General features: G+C 35.4%; 1 long non-coding RNA gene across 3 annotated transcripts in view; it reads right to left on the bottom strand.

Moving 5' to 3' along the window:
• Positions 1-991: 991 nt before the first annotated feature.
• Positions 992-16,518, bottom strand: part of LOC120097056 (uncharacterized) — a 91,411-nt gene continuing 75,884 nt past the window's right edge. Inside the window, exons 3-4 of one of the 3 annotated variants that reach the window (XR_010057984.1) lie at positions 2,101-2,192; positions 992-1,200 (exon numbers count right to left, since the gene is read on the bottom strand). This is a non-coding gene — a long non-coding RNA (uncharacterized LOC120097056). Of the gene's footprint in view, positions 1,201-1,769; positions 2,193-12,066; positions 13,180-16,518 lie in introns of those variants that run through there. The other 2 variants (XR_005494167.1, XR_010057985.1) reach the window with 2 other exon arrangements.

Below are 16,518 nucleotides of genomic sequence, written 5' to 3'. Positions count from 1 at the left end.
AGCAAAAGTTTAAAATTTCATGGTTTATGGAAGAAATAGAAAGACATGAAATAACAGACAATATTTCTTTCTGTTCTGCATTTAAGCACATTAGGAACCCCATATTATACACACGTAAAGCAGTACTATATTACAATAAAGAGTAAATTGGATAAAATATGCTTTACTTTTTTTCTCCTAAGTTATGTTTCCTACAGATGATATACAAATTAATTAAAATATTTTCACACATTTCAGATTTAGGCATTTTACTGTATTGATAGCTCATTCTAGGTGTACAAAACATCATGACACCCGTGATGGTGAATTTATTCACATGCACTTTCACATGCCATTTTCATGTAGGTTTATGCTTACTTTCTAAACTATTACTTACGGTTTAGCAAGAAAAGAAGAATAGAGCAGTGAGTACCAGTTTTCTTGGTATTCAAACGAAGAGATGCTCTTTATGCTGTTGCACAATATTTTGTCATCTGCTTGATGATATGACGAGCTCTGGAGAAGCTGACTTGCACCCATTTGATGTATGTATCATTGTATTTTTGTATTTTATTGCCAAAGGATCTTATGCATGTTTTCTGTGTTTGCGTCCTTTCCTACCCAGTCTTTTTCCTCCTACTCTGCCCATGTGCCCCGTTCCCATTCCTTTAAATTCACGATCTCTTCTTTACTACCACACACACGCACACACATACACACACACGCACACACACACTCACCTAATGTGTCCAGTTTTTCTTATTTGGATATGTTTAGAGTTAACAATTTATAGTGTTTGGAGTCTTGGTCGTAGGGAGAAAAAATGGGTTTTCCCGCCCTTGGCAGCCATTCATTACTTGTAATTCTTCATCTAGGGTGGGTTTGTGTGAAATATTTCACCCTCCACTCTGGCATCTTGGCTGATGTGCCCTTTGTAGGTCTCAATTTATCAAATATCTGATCTCACCGAAAAAAATATGAAATTTATTTTATAAAATAACATTTAAATTAATGTATTTAAATATATTTTTATTATTTCTCTGCAATGATAATTGTATTTACTTGTTAAAGACTTACTTTTATTTTTATTTATATACATGTGTGTTTGCATGTGTGTGTGTGTGTGTGTGTGTGTGTGTGTGTGTGTGTGTGTGCACGTGTGTGCATGTGTGTTCTGTTAAGCTCAAATGCTGTTGGAACTTGAAGGCAGCATCCTAACTCCTAAAATTGAAATTATTAACAATTATCATATGTCTGAAATAAATTCTGGAGATTGAACTCTGGTCCTATTCAAGAACATAAGATTCTTAACTACTGAACCACCCCAAATGCCCTTAAAATTCCTAGGTTTTTTTTTTCTGTTAAAGTTAATGTTTTACTCCTTAATTTTATTCTAGCTGACTTTAAATTTTTAAAAAGACAAAGATGGCCTCAATCTTAAAGATATCTGTCTGTGTCTGCTTCTTGAGAATTGAGGATACAAGCCACCACTTTATCCTTACATAGGAATATGTTGAAATATAGAATCATTTGCAAACAATAAATTTAATCTTGATTTGGTTCTAGCTATAGATGTACTAATGTACATCATGATTATATATTTTAATATTTCATGTATTTTCTAGGTCAAAATACATTAAAATGAAATCCCCAGACTCTATGCATAGATATATCATAATTATTTAAATTTCAAGATTTGTTAGTCTAGAATATATATTTTGCCAATTAGTAATGATTAATTTGGAATGCTAAAAATAATCCCTTTTCCTTTGGGAAAAAAGTTTCTTATGTTTGTAATCAATTTAATTTTAAAGAGTGCAATCCATACAATATTGTTTTATAATGTATCAGAACTTTTCAATGTGTACAACTGCACACTTTATATTAAATATAACTGTACAGTTTTATAAATAAGAAACAATACAAGGAAACTGATGGGTGAGATTAAAGCGAATTAACAAGCAAGACCTATTTCCATTGCACAAAAGGAAAAGCTAGGAAACTAATCGACTCTTTCACTGTTGAAGAGAAAGCGTGTCACATTTTCTAAAGCTCTCTGGTACATTTGGTACAGTAATCTTCATCGAGGGGCAAATTGGCTTTCCTTTTACAGACCATTACCTGCCGAAATTCAACCAATGGGACTTCCAAGAAAATGCTTGTAGAATCGTCTCTGAATCCTGGCTGTGATTTGTGTTGCGACTGTAAAAGAGCTGAAGAAAAAGTTACTACGTAAATGTTATTTTCATATCTTTAATTTATCTTCACTTATTGTGATAATTTACAATAATCACAAGTAAATGAAATTATTTTTCAAAATCATCATATGGAAACTAAGTAATATATTATGTATTGTTTTGTAAACAAATAACCTCAATAGTAAATTTTTACTTTTGGAAATTAAATATAGAACCTTTCAATAAATTTCACTTATTATTCATAGTACATCAAAATATATATTAGGGCCTGGAGAGATGGTTCAGCAATGAAGAGCATTTGCTGCTCTTACAGACTACCTAAGTTCTGGTGACAGTACACACATCAGGTGGCCTGCAACTTCCAGTTAAATCTAGCTCAGGTGAATCTGACATGGTCCCCATCCTCTGTAGCACTTTCTCTCATTAGCATATCCGTTCCCAAAACCATACAAAAAGTTAAATAGCATGTCGTATAACTATGTTATAAGCTAGTGATATATGCATGTTTAATTATTTATGTGAAGAAATTAAAATATGATTACAATAGATCTTATAGAGCCAAGAAGAAAGCTTAGTTTGTAATGTGCTTCTAACACACACAGGGGTAACTTTGAAATCTACCCCTGACCCCCAGAGATCATTGAAAAAATATTAAAGCCAGGCATGCTGCTGTGTGGTGGGTATTGATACAATTAAAGATTTCTGGGTTTCAAAGGCCTGTCAGTGTCACCTGATCGTTATTAGGACATCTTGTATAAAAAGGAACAAACAGTAGCAAAAACAATGTTGATGGTTCTTGAGAAACAAGACCTAAGTTTGCCTCGGCACAGAAGAGCATATGTAAGCTTTCATTAGCCTCACACACAGGCATCTTGCCACACACATCTACATGCAAACCTATAGAATATTTATTTCCCATGAGTGATAATTATATCATGTACATATCTATATTAGTAGACTGTATTCTACAAGTATATGGATGCATAAGTAATATCTGTTTGCAAAAGCTCAAAATAAAGGAGTCTTTCCTGATCCTTTATCACAATGTCCAAATTAAAGCTTTTATTTCTCTAGCAGCAAAACCTGTTCTTACTCGAATAAAACATAATTAAATAATTATGCGTATCTTTGATTCCACATACTCCCCATACTCTATGCATTTTTAACACTAAATTTTAATTAAAATCTAATTTTTGACTATGGCCAAAAAAATGAGTGGACTCTCCTTTTACTGCACCCTTGCTTTTCCTTCATTGCCTCCAATCCCAATCTCCCCGTCTCATCTGACTTCTATAGCAAAATTCTTCATTGGCTTCCCTTTCCTCTCTGTCCCAACTCCAGGGGATCACACAGATATTGCCTATAGTACTCCCCACCTACACTCATCCCTTTAGCCTAGCCCCTAGCTTCAGCAGACATTCCCTGGGAAGCCACCAGCCAAGTCACACAGAGAACCAAGTAGATTAGCTAAACAGGTAGGGAAGTTTCAGGTGCACATTTCCTCTCCTTTCCTCCAAATCAAATTCCCCAAGCTTATTCCAGCTCCTTAATAAACTACCTGTTATGGCCTTTTCTTATTTTCTACTCCGATTTCCCAGGAATTAAAGAGATCTTGGTGGAATGATGCCTTGCTTTCTTCTCTGTTATGCACCTCCTCAGCACTCCCCTGTCATGCTTCCATTACCAGTCCTTGCTTTCCCAGACCATCCCCATTCCTACCTGTCAGCTCCCAATGCCTACAAACATGTTTTACAGAGAAACCCCCTTGGACACTCCTACAAGGATCCTAGAATTCCCTACCAGGCAGCACACAACTATCACACCTTTTTCCAGAACCAGAAAGGCCCCAAAATACAAGGAAATAAACACTCATTCCATGAGATAAGACAAGATATCCCCAACTTCAGTAGCAAACATCTCAAAGCCAGATGCCTAGACAGCAGCATTAAAATCAACAAGAGGTAGAACAATGTATACCACCAGCACCCAGCAAAACTACCACAGAAGAATGGGTAAAGAGCTCCTCCAAATCTATTGACTGCTATTTTGTCTTATTGACTGTCTTACACCTTACAAAATCTTTGCAATTTTATGAGATCCCATTGTCAATTGTTGATCTTAGAGCATGAGGCATTGTGTTGTATTCAGGAAATAATCCCTTGTGCCCATATGTTCACGGCTCTTCCCTAATTTCTCTTCTATTAGTTTCAGCATATGTAGTTTTATGTGGAGGTCCTTGATCCACTTGGACTTGATCTTTGTATGAGGAGATAAAAATGGGTCAATTTGTATTCTTCTACCTACTGACCTCCAGTTGAACCAGCACCATTAGTTGAAAATGCTGTATTTTTTTTCTCCTGGATATTTTAAGCTCCTTTGTCAGAGATCAAGTGACAATAGGTGTGTGGGATTATTTCTTGGTCTTCACTTCTACTCCATTGATCCCCCTGCCTGTCTCAGTAACAATACCATGCAGATTTATCACTATTGCTCTGTAATACAGTTTGAGGTCAGGGAAGGTGCTTCTCTCAGAAGATCTTTTATTGTTGAGAGTACTTTTCCCTATTCTGGGTTTTTTGTTATTCCAAATGAATTTGCAAATTGCTCTTTCTAACTCTATGAAGAATTGAGTTGGAATTTTGATGGAAATTGCATTGAATCTGTAAAGTACTTTCTTCAAGATGGCCATTTTTATTACATTAATTCTGCCAATGAGCATGGGAGATCTTTCCGTCTTCTGAGATCTTTTTTGATTTCTTTCTTCAGAGACTTGAAGCTCTTGTCATACAGAGCTTTCACTAATTTGGTTAGAGTCACACTGAGGTATTTTATATTATTTGGGACTACTGTGAAGGGCGTCATTTCCCTAATTTCTCTCTCAGCCTGCTAATATTTTGAGTAAAGGAAGGCTACTAATTAGATTGAATTAAATTTATATCCAGCCATTTTGCTGAAGTTGTTTATCATGTTTAGGGGTTCTCAGGTGGAATTTTTGAGGTCACTTCAGTATATTATCATGTCATCTGCAAATAGTGATATTTCACTTCTTCCTTTCAAATTTGTTTCCTTTTGACCTCTTTTTGTTGTCTAATTGCTCTGGCTAGGACTTAAAATACTATATTAAATAGGTAGGAAGAGAGTAGGCAGCCTTGTCTAGACCCTGTTTTAGTGGGATTGCTTCAAATATCTCTCCCTTTAGTTTGATAGGGCTACTGGTTTGCTGTATATTGCTTTTACTGTCTAGGTATGGGCCTTGAATTCCTGATCTTTCCAAGATTTTATCATGAAGAGGTGTTGAATTTTGTTAAATGCTTTCTCAGCCTCTAATGAGATGATCATGCTTTTTTTTTCCTTTGAGTTTGGTTATATAGTGGAATATGTTGATATATTTCCATATATAGAACCATCCCTGCATCCCTGGAATGAAGCCTACTTGATCATGATGGATGATCATTTTGAAGTGTTCTTAGATTTGGTTTTTGATAAGTTTATTGAGTAATTTTGCATTGATATTCATAACTGAAATGGGTCTTAAGTTCGTTTTCTTTGTCGGGTCTTTGTATAGTTTAGGTATGAGTATATATATGTGGCTTCAAGGAACGAATTTGGCAGTGTTGCTTCTGTTTCTATTATGCTGATTATTTTGAAGAGTATTGGTAGTAGCTGTTTTTTGAAGGGCTGATAAAATTCTGCACCAAACCCATGTGGTTGTGGGATTTTTTGGTTTGGAAAGTTTTAATGACTGCCATTATTTCTTTAAGGGTTATGGAACTGTTTAGATGGCTTATCTGACCCTGATTTAACATTGGAATCTGGTATCTGGCTAGAAAATTGTCTATTTCATCCAGCTGATTTATAATAGCCAGAAGCCAGAAAGAACCCAGATGTCCTTCAATAGAGGAATGGATACAAAAATGTGGTACATTTACACAATGGAGTACTACTCAGCTATTATAAGCAATGTCTTCATGAAATTCTTAGGCAAATGGATGGAACTAGAAAATATCATCCTGAGTGAGGTAACCCAGTCATTAAAGAATACACCTGGTATGCACTCACTGATAAGTGGATATTAGACCAAAAGCTTAGGATACCCAAGAAACAATTCACAGACCATATGAAGCTCAAGGAGAAGAAAGACTAAAGCATGGCTCTTCAGTTTTTCTTAAAACAGAGAACAAAATACTCAAGTGAGGAAATATGGAGACAAAGTATGGAGCAGAGACTAAAGAAAAGTACATCTAGAGACTGCACCACCTAAGGATCTGTACCACATATAGTCATGAAACCCAGTCACTATTGCTGATATCAAGAAGTGCTTGCTGACAGGAGCCTGATATGAATGTCTCCTGAGAGACTGTGCCAGAGACTGACAAATACAGAGGAGGATGCTGGCAACCAACCATTGGACTGAGAAAGGATTCCCCAATGGAGGAGTTGAACAAAGGACTAATGGAGCTGAAGGGATTTGCAATCCCTAGGAAATACACCAATATCAACCAACCATATACCCTAGAGCTCCCAGGGACTAAATGACCCAACAAAGAATACACATGTAGGGACCCATGGCTCCAGCTGCATATGTAGCAGCAGATAGTCCTGTTGGACATCAATAGGAGGAGAGGCTCTTGGTCCTGGGAAGACTTGATGCCCCAGTGTAGGGGAATGCCGTGGCTTGGAGGAGGGAGGGAGTGAATAGGTGCATCAGGGAGCACCCTCATAAAGGATGGGGAGGAAGGATAGTATAGGGGACTTCCAGAGCAGAAACCATGAATGCGTTAACTTTCGAAATGTTAAGTAAATAAAATATCTAATACAAAAGGATACCTATCAAATTAGTGCCTGAGTATTGCAAGATAACTAAAGGAAAAGATATACGAATAGAGGTTCTTAAAAAGGTAAAGAATAAATATCTTAAAATATATGAAAGAGTAAGCAGTGGAAGAAAGAGGATAAAAACAGTTCAAGAACTGAAAGTGACCATAGATACAATAAAGGAAACCAAAATGGAGGGAAAGCAGGAAAAAAAAACCAAAAAACAAAAACAAAAAACAAAAAACAAAAAAACAAAAAACAAAAAACAAAAAAAAAAGCAAATCGAAGAAACATAGAGGCAAGTATCACCAACAGAATTCAAGAGATGGAAGAGTAAATCTCATGCAATTAAGACAGGATAGAAAACAAAGAAAACAATAGCCAAATATGGTTAAAATAAATTAAGAAACAACACACACACACACACACACACACACACACACACACACACACACACCACATGCACACAAAGCAAAAACTAAGAAAGGACAAAATCTAAGAAAAACAAGACTAGAAGAAACCCAAGTCAAAGATACAGAAAATATTTTCTTTTACTGTCTTGGATATTTTATGTGATTACATTTCAAATGTTATCCCCTTTCCAGGTTCCCCCCTCCCCTTACCTCTATGAAGATGTTCCCCCCCAAAAAATAAGTTACTAAAATTTTTTTCTACCCTAAAAGTTATGCTGTGTGCCCAACAGTAGATTACCAAAATAAAACAAATTCAGTGGCATCAGTGGAGGGTTTCTGGTCTCATAATGTAGTGTCCTGGCATGTTTTAGTAACTTATTTTAAATTTACCTTACATTTAAAATTTTAATTCATACATATATAAATAAGAATTTCATATATTTAATTTTAAATTATATTATACATGTATATAATATATATAATTATATGCACATATTATATGAAGCATATATAATATATCTTTATTATATATTTTATGTAATTGTATATACACATAGATATAAACATGTTCTTATGTAAAGTACATATTATGGTTTCCAGATTTGTGTTATTATATCATTACAGAGCATAAGAATGACTGAGTCTCTGCATCTAAATTTTTTTCATGCCTTTTCTTGGATTATTTTTCTTCTGTTTATTTTGTTTTGTTGTATTCCAATGTATTCAATTTGTTTATTCTTGTTATATTATATTATTGAATTATCATCATTTAGAAGCCTATGTATTTTCTAATGAGAGATGGTGAGGGGATGGAGGAACTGGGAGGATTAGAGTGAGTGAAAATGTCATTGAGCTATTAAGTGATAAAAAAATCTAAATGGAAGGAAAAATAAATTAATTCACAAGTTCTCACCTATATTATCTTCAACACTGTTCTATGAAAATTCCTTACTACAGGAGTAGTTCTGCATGTGTGCTTTAAAAAGACTATTGAACAAGATAATATATAAATAAATATTCTATAAGATTAAAAGAAAACAATTTAAAAAATAGTTTGTGATTTTACCAATACTAAATCTTCCTTTTTGTATTGTTATTACCCTTATGAGTATGCTTTTTCACTTACCTTTGGTTTTTAACAATTCCCTTATTTTTTCCCTTCTCCTTTATTATAGCAATATTGTTCTCATGTTCCTCAGGTATCTATGTTCTTAACACTGACAGAAATAAAGTGACTACAAGTTCCAGCACCCCCACAGATTAGCCATCTATTTAATAAATTAAGGCTTTTAGGATTATTAGATCTAAATTAAATTTCTTTGATCTGACACACATACCAAACTCATTTTTATGGGATATTTTATGTATTTACATTTCAAATGTTATTCCCTTTCTCACCTCTCCCACGTAGCCTCCCACCTCCCCCAGCCTCTAGGAAGAGACTCCCACTACCACCCACCCACTCCCATCTCAACACCCTGGCATTCCCTTATACTAGGGAATTGAACCTTAGCAGGACCAAGGGCTTCTACTCCTACTGATGCCAGACAATGCCATTCTCTGCTACATATGTGGTTAGAGACATGGATCCCTCCATGTATATTCATTGGTTGGTGCTTTAGTCCCTAGGAGCTCTGAGGTGTCTGGTAGATTAATATTGTTTTTCTTCCTAAGAGGTTGCAAACCCCTTCAGCTCCTTCAGTCCTTTTTCTAACTCCTCCATTGCGGTCCCCGTGCTCAGTCCAATAGATACCTGTTAACATCCTCATCTGTATCAATAAGGCTCTGGAACAGCCTCTCAGAAGATATTTATAATTTCTTGACTGGTCAGTGATAGTGACTGGGTTTGGTGGCTGCATATGGACTGAATCTCCAGGTGGGGCAGTCTTTGGATGATCTTTTCTTCAGTTCCTGCTCTACACTTTGTCTCTGTATTTCCTCCAGTATTATGTTCTCCCTTCTAAGAAGGACTGAAGCATCCACATTTTGATCTTCCTTCTTCTTGAGCTTCATATGGTCTGTGGATTGTTTCTTGGATATTCCGAGCTTTTGGTCTAATATCCACTTATCAGTGAGTGCATACCATGTGTGTCCGTTTGTGACTGGATTACCTCACACGAGATGAAATAGTTAAATCCATTTGCTTAAGAAGTCATTGTTTTTAATAACTAAGTAGTACTCCATTGTGTAAATGTACCACAATTTCTGTATCCATTTCTCTGTGGAAGAATATCTGAATTCTTTCCAGTTTCTGGCTATAATAAATAAGGCTGTTATGAACATTTTCTAGCATGTATCCTTGTTATATATTGGAATGTCTTTTGGGTGAATACCCAGGAGTGGTATAGTTGGGTCATCAGGTAGTGCTATTTCCAATTTTCTGAGGAACCTTCACTCTGATTTCCAGAGTGGTTGTACCAGCTTGTAATTCTACCAACAATGGAGGAGTGTTCCTATTTCTACATATCCTCACCAGCATTAACTCTTGCCCGAGTTTTTGATCTTAAGAATTCTGACTGATGTGAGGTGGATTCTCGAGGTTGTTTTGATTTTCATTACCCTGATCACTGTTGATTTTATTTCTTATCAAAATATACTTAAAGGTCATGTTGATATAACAAATAGGGGAATATGCACATATATTACACAGAAAGAAAGTTGCCTCAAAACTGTTGAATAAATATTCTAGTTATAGTTTACTATTTTATCACATGCCATAATTTTTGTGTAAGTTAAGTATTATTATGCTTGATAGAACATGTTTATACTAATATTTGTGTGTTTTAAAATTTTGAAAAAGAAAGAAGGCCTTTTAAGCAAAGTGGTACAGTGGTATAGGTTCACAGAGGAGCTCATAAAGACTGTGGCAGCTTGAAGAAGACCTTCACAGGTGTAAGAAAGATCTAGAAAGTATCTCCACATGGTAACTGTCACAATCCTAAAATTTGTTTTCTCTAAGGGAGCCTCAAATGTGATACAAACCAGCAATAGATGGCCAAAATAAAATAAAGTCAACAGCATCTTTGAAATTTTTTTGTTATTAATATTTATTCAGAACATTTATTTATTTACTTTCTGACTTAGTTATTTACTTGTTTATTACCTTATATCATTTGCTTATCTATTACTGCTTCTGGTTTCGTGATCTTATGGAATGTCTGTGTTTATAAACAAAAGTCTAGATTTTTGCACCTATGTGTATTTCTTGTGCTTTTTGTTTGCCTCTTTTTTCTGTTTTTATCCCTTCTTGTTTTGTTTATTTTCTGTTGTTATTTTATTGTAATTTTTAGCTGTCTCTTAGTTTTTTAACAAGAATGTTTAAAATGTTCCATAGCCATTTCTTTGTCTTCCTTAGTCCTTCATGAATAGGTGATCAATATATTTGCCATTTAGAAAACATATTAAGAAATATACTGTTAAAAATGTTTGTTAGATAAGGCAAAATGAAAAATCAGAAAGAATTTTTTCAAGTGTGAAATCTTTATACAACCTTTTTTCTCAAGGGTCAGGGAACTAACAGTTGAGAAAAAATTTGTAAGAGCCGGAAATACACTTGGATGGCACCAAGCAAACAGCATCCTTGAAGAACAACAGGACTAATCACATATGAACACACAGAGACGGGGACAATGGGCAGGTTGCCTGTAAAGTTGCAAATCAGATGGGTTCTCAACACTGAGATGAGGAAGTGGCGCCTAGCTCCCATAACTAACCATGAAACTATCTACATGAAAACTGTTCTTGCAAAAGGAAAACATTTTTCCCAGTGGAGCCTCACTTGGTATATAATCCATACTTAATGATAGGTCACATGCCCAGCAGGACATTATTACTACAAAATAATAAACTCAAAGGTGTTTTGGAAGAGAGAGAAAGGCAATGTAATAAAGAGAATATATTAATAGAGAATAATCTGTTTTGGACCTGAGAGATTGATTGTATCATTACCTAGAATCTTTCATGCAATTGAAAAAATACAACTATACAGTATAGATCTGCATGTTTCCAAGTCACTACAGCAATCTGGAATACAGCTCTTAAGCTTCCGTCGACAGCGATTCAATAGAACATTTTGTCTTGACAGCTTAGGTAGAAATGGATTCTGTATTTTCTGAGTCTGTCTGGGCTCTGATTGTCAAGTCTGTGGCAGTAAGGGACAACATACAATAGTTACTGTGGAAGTTAGTACAAGCATACAGTCACTAGGTGTGCCATATTTTAAAAATAAGGTTGGGGAAGAAATGTAGATTTTTCTGAACTTAATGTGACAAGAGACAGAAGAGGAAACTTTAAAAGAGAATGAGAACGAATTCCCTGTGGAGTAGGATGTGATAATGGTGGCTCAGAGAAAAGAATGAAACAGACTAATAGATCAAGTTAACTGCCCATGTGCAAGAGGATGAGCCCAGAAACTGTAGCAGGATTTAGTGATGAATTTAATACATTTTTAAGTGCTAATAGGAAAGCTTAGCATGCAAGTAGAAAAAAGTAGGCTGTAGACTTCAGTGTTAATCTCACTTTTGTGTTGTTTGAATAACCAAAATATCATTTTCAAGGATTTCAAAGGATATACATATCTCACCTTTTATTAAAACCAGGAATATACTGAGAAGTTTTTAAGATACATACTTAGTTTGAAATGTCATGAATTTATATTATTTTATTTTGCTTTATGATTTATTGATTTTTACTTTTCTTTCTTTTAGGTTACAAAATATAGTTTCCCTTTCCTTTCCTCCCTCCAAACCATTTGAAATATTCCTGTTGCTTCTTTGCAAAGTTCAGTCTATTTTACTAAGCACTGTAATATATGGGGTGTGTGTGTGTGTGTGTGTGTGTGTGTGTGTGTGTGTGTGTTTCAGGACTATATTCAGGACAGTGTATGTCTTCCTATATTGAAAACAGATTTTTCACAGAATTTATTATGATATGCTTTTCCCTCCCTCCTCCATTATCTTCATCACCCCCATTCCATGAAGATACACTCCCTTTTTATTATTAAGGAGTTCAAGATCATCAGAAAAAGATCATTGGAATTCCAGGTCACAAAGAAAAGACCATCAACCTCAATTTGGATTGAAATTGGTAAAATTTATTATGATTGCTAGTCCAAATTGCCCTGCAGAAGGAGGTGCTTTTTTTAAAGATAAAAATCACAGGAGCTATTCAGATCTGCCAAGGTTAGAAAGTCAAGGTATATGGAGTAAACACCCAACACACACACACACACACACACACACACACACACACATGCGCGCACGCACACGCGCACACACACACACACATACACACACACACCACATACACACACACCATACACACACACACCCTTTCGAGTACAGTCTTCATATACTTCCTCTCAGAGATGTTGAAAAGTAGCTGTACAAAAAGAAAAAATTGCTATGATAATTCAAAGTTTTAGAGACCAGAGACAAAGTACCTAATGAAATTAAGGATCAAGATAGACAACCCATTGAACCTACAGAGACATCTCTTAAACACTAAGAAAATACTGCCACCCCAACTATCTTTCACAGTTATCTAGCAGCAAATTAAAATGGTGAAGATTCAAAAAATGAATGACAATTCTGGAATCCCATTAAAATATAAGAGCTTAAACATTTTAAAGAATCAATAATAACTTATGAAATGTACTCACCTCACCTGAAACAGATATTAAATGCCTGGACTACCCAACATAGGATTGTCCTCCAAGACTTGAAGGATTTAACATCAGTAGTAATGGAGGCTGCTTCACAGTTACAAAGGCTGACCTGATGGTGGGAAGAAGCTACAATTGAAGAAAATTGTAATAGGCCAAAAAGTGGTAATATTTTGTAAGAACTTTTCTTATGTGGTCAATTTGCTGATTTATAACAACAGTTTCAATTTGATGACTCCAGTATTATAAAACATACTTTAGTAGCTTTAAGAGCCTGAGACAAGGTTGAAGACCAAGAAAAGAATCTATGCCATTCACAAAGATTATGCAAAGCTCCAGAGAGACTTTTATTGACTTATTATATAGGTTAACACCTTCCATAAACAACTTGACTTTGGATCCAGATATAAGAGGAAGTTTTAACTTAAATTTTACCTTTTGAAAATGCAAATGTAGGGTGCATAAAGTTTTGAAACATTTAAAAGCTAGATCAGAATGTCAGGAACCATCTAACAAAGACTAAGGAAAGCAAATGAGTTTTTCTGGAGATTGCCTTTTTCTTGCACTGCCTGCAAAGGGTGAGCTCTGAAGCAAGACTCCAAAATACTTCATCCCAGGATTATTTCTTGTTATTTCTATGTCTTCCCTGCCATATTACATTGAGTCATGATTTCTGGGCATTAGCCTGCTCTGTTGTGTAGATTTTCTGAAGATCAATGAAGATGTATTCTCTTGCACTAATGCTATGTAGACAAATCAATGATTTCATAATTCTTAATAATGATTCTACAGAATTTATAAATGTATACAAGTAATTTTGAGTCTTCATAGTATGAAAGCTTCAATTAGAGTTCTATAAAACTTCATGTGTCATAGGCTAATTACACTAGGATAAAAAAGCAGACCTGGAACAATTTTACAATCAGGGAAGACATACTTTCTAAGTTAGCCTAGGTGAAACCATTATCTGATAACTAAAGGTCATAAACTGGAAATGGAAATTTTAATGTAGGAGCAAAAAGAAAAAATAAAATATTGGCTGGTTTATCTGTACAAAACTTCAAAACTAATGAAACATAAGGTAGATGAATTATCTCTTGGCAAAACCATACTAACCTATGACATGAGAATTATTGTTTTAAATTTTAATGAACTTATAGATCTTGAAGATACTTAATGAATGTTCAGTTAGGTACCATTCTCAGTGGAAACACATTTCTGTTGTAACTCCTTATCATTCATGATGTGAATTAGTGTTGGAAACTTGCTATTAACTTTTGGAATATAAAGAAAAACACTTGGAATAACGTGGTCATTTATCCTGAGAATAACATAAGAACTAAGAATGAAAATAAGGGAGAGACATTTTTTCTTACAGGGGACTTTTGCACTTTTTCGCCTATAGAGAGATGAGCTTTTTACTTTAGCAATAGGAAGGTAAAGGGCTTTTTCTTTCAATGGTCAAAAAAGGTTAGAGCTTCTTTTTTATTCAGAATGAATTTTTTTCTGTGATGGCTCTTGCTTGTTTAAACGTCTCATGGGAGATTTCATATATGTTTGCATGTGTGTGTATGTGTATGTATATGTATATATACATATGTAAGTATAGGTGTGTGTATTTAAGTATTCATGAACACTTGCAGAGTTAATTAGACAGGGGATTGGGCCCCACCATTTTGTGTGTGTGTGTATGTGTGTCTCTGTGTATATTGACTGCATAAACGATTTTCTTTCTGAGTGCATGATTTTCTCTTTCTTTTTCCCTAGCACACAAAGAGTGAATAAAACTCTAAGCCTATTGTTGATCAATGAGGACTCTAGAGTAAAAGAACAAAGAGACCCAATATACTAACTTCCTTACTTAATCCCAAAATGCTAAACAGCGGGTGTTAATGCCTGGAAGCCAGTGGTTTCTGGCTACAAAATAGCAAAGTGTTAAGAAAGTTAAATATTACATAAAGTAAAGAAATCTTTATCTCACCAAACTAAGGTTTACCCCCTAAAACGTCCAACACTTTTGCTGCCTTCCAGCGAGAAGTGATACTGGGCAGGCTCTCGGCATCAGCACCCATGAATGAATGACTACAAATACTTTTCATATTGACATTATTAAGTGTGTAATTGAACAATCGATGGTCAATAATCAATGGCAATAATGCATATATATATATATGCATGTGTATTTAAGTATTCATGAACACTTGCAGAGTTAATTAGACAGGGGATTGAGCCCCACCATTTTGTGCATATATATATGCATTTTTTTGACTGTGAAGTTCATTTGAAAAAGGAATTGCAGATAAGGCATTCCTAAGGATGTCTCTAAAACACCTCAGCCTTCTGAGATTTGTAGAAGGTATGATAATGGTAGACATTGCCCTAATGAATGCAGATCACCAAGAGACAGGCAAGCTAATTCCTTCCTGATAGTATTTTAGCCAGAATTTCTATTGCTGTGATAGAACACCATGATCAAAGCCAATTTGGGGAAGAAAAGTTGTATTAGGCAACTTCTACTTGATAAAGTCAGGACAGGAACTAGAGCTGGGATGGAACTTGGAAACTGGAGTTAATGCAGAGGCCACAGAGGGTGTTCCTTACAAGCTTGATATCCCATGCGTTTCTGAAACCAGTACCACCAACTGTAGATGGGATCACCCACCCTGGGTTGGGCTCTCCTCCATCAATACCTATTGAGAAAATGCTTTAGAGCTGGATCTCAAAGAAGCAGTTCCTTCACTGAGCCTTCTTTCTCTGATGACTCTAGCTTGTGTTAAGCTGGTACGCAAAACCAACTAGCACAAATGTGGTGGTTTGAACACACATAAATTCATGTCTGAATACTTGGTCCATAAGAAGTGCACTATTATGAAGTATGACCTTGTTGCAGTATATCTGACCTTATTGGAGGAAGTGTGAAACTATGGAGGAAGATTTTGAGGTCTCATATATAAGTTCAAGCTAAACCCACTGTCTTCAGATCAGGATGTAAAACTCTTGGCTCCTACAGTTTCATATCTGTATGAACAATGCCATGTGTCCCACCATGATGTTAATGGACTAAATCTCTGGAACTGTAAGTCCACCCCAATCGAATGTTTGCCTTATAAGAGTTGCCTTAGCCTTAGTGTATTTATCTACAGATGTGAAACCCCAACTGTAATAGAGGACTCGCTCGGACTGTTAGCTCATCCCCCAGCAACAAACAACATGAGCCCGACAATTCCTCTCATCAACACACAGAGATCCCGGAGAAATCCAAAGTAGGTGTTAGAGATCTAACTCATGCTACAAATGGAAGCAGTGCACTAGACTTTGATTAAGTAAATACTTCACACTATTACCAAAAAATTGTGCGGTACAACATACCCACTGGAGTTCATGGATCTCTACCCCGAAAGATAATAGGATTGGTTTCAGGAAGAACTAGCCTAGCATCTCAAGAATACTT

This window comes from Rattus norvegicus, chromosome 15 (genome assembly GCF_036323735.1).
Source record: "Rattus norvegicus strain BN/NHsdMcwi chromosome 15, GRCr8, whole genome shotgun sequence".
NCBI lineage: Eukaryota > Metazoa > Chordata > Mammalia > Rodentia > Muridae > Rattus > Rattus norvegicus.
The sequence above is the reverse complement of the archived record's forward strand: the minus strand, read 5'-3'. Positions and strand labels throughout refer to the sequence as shown.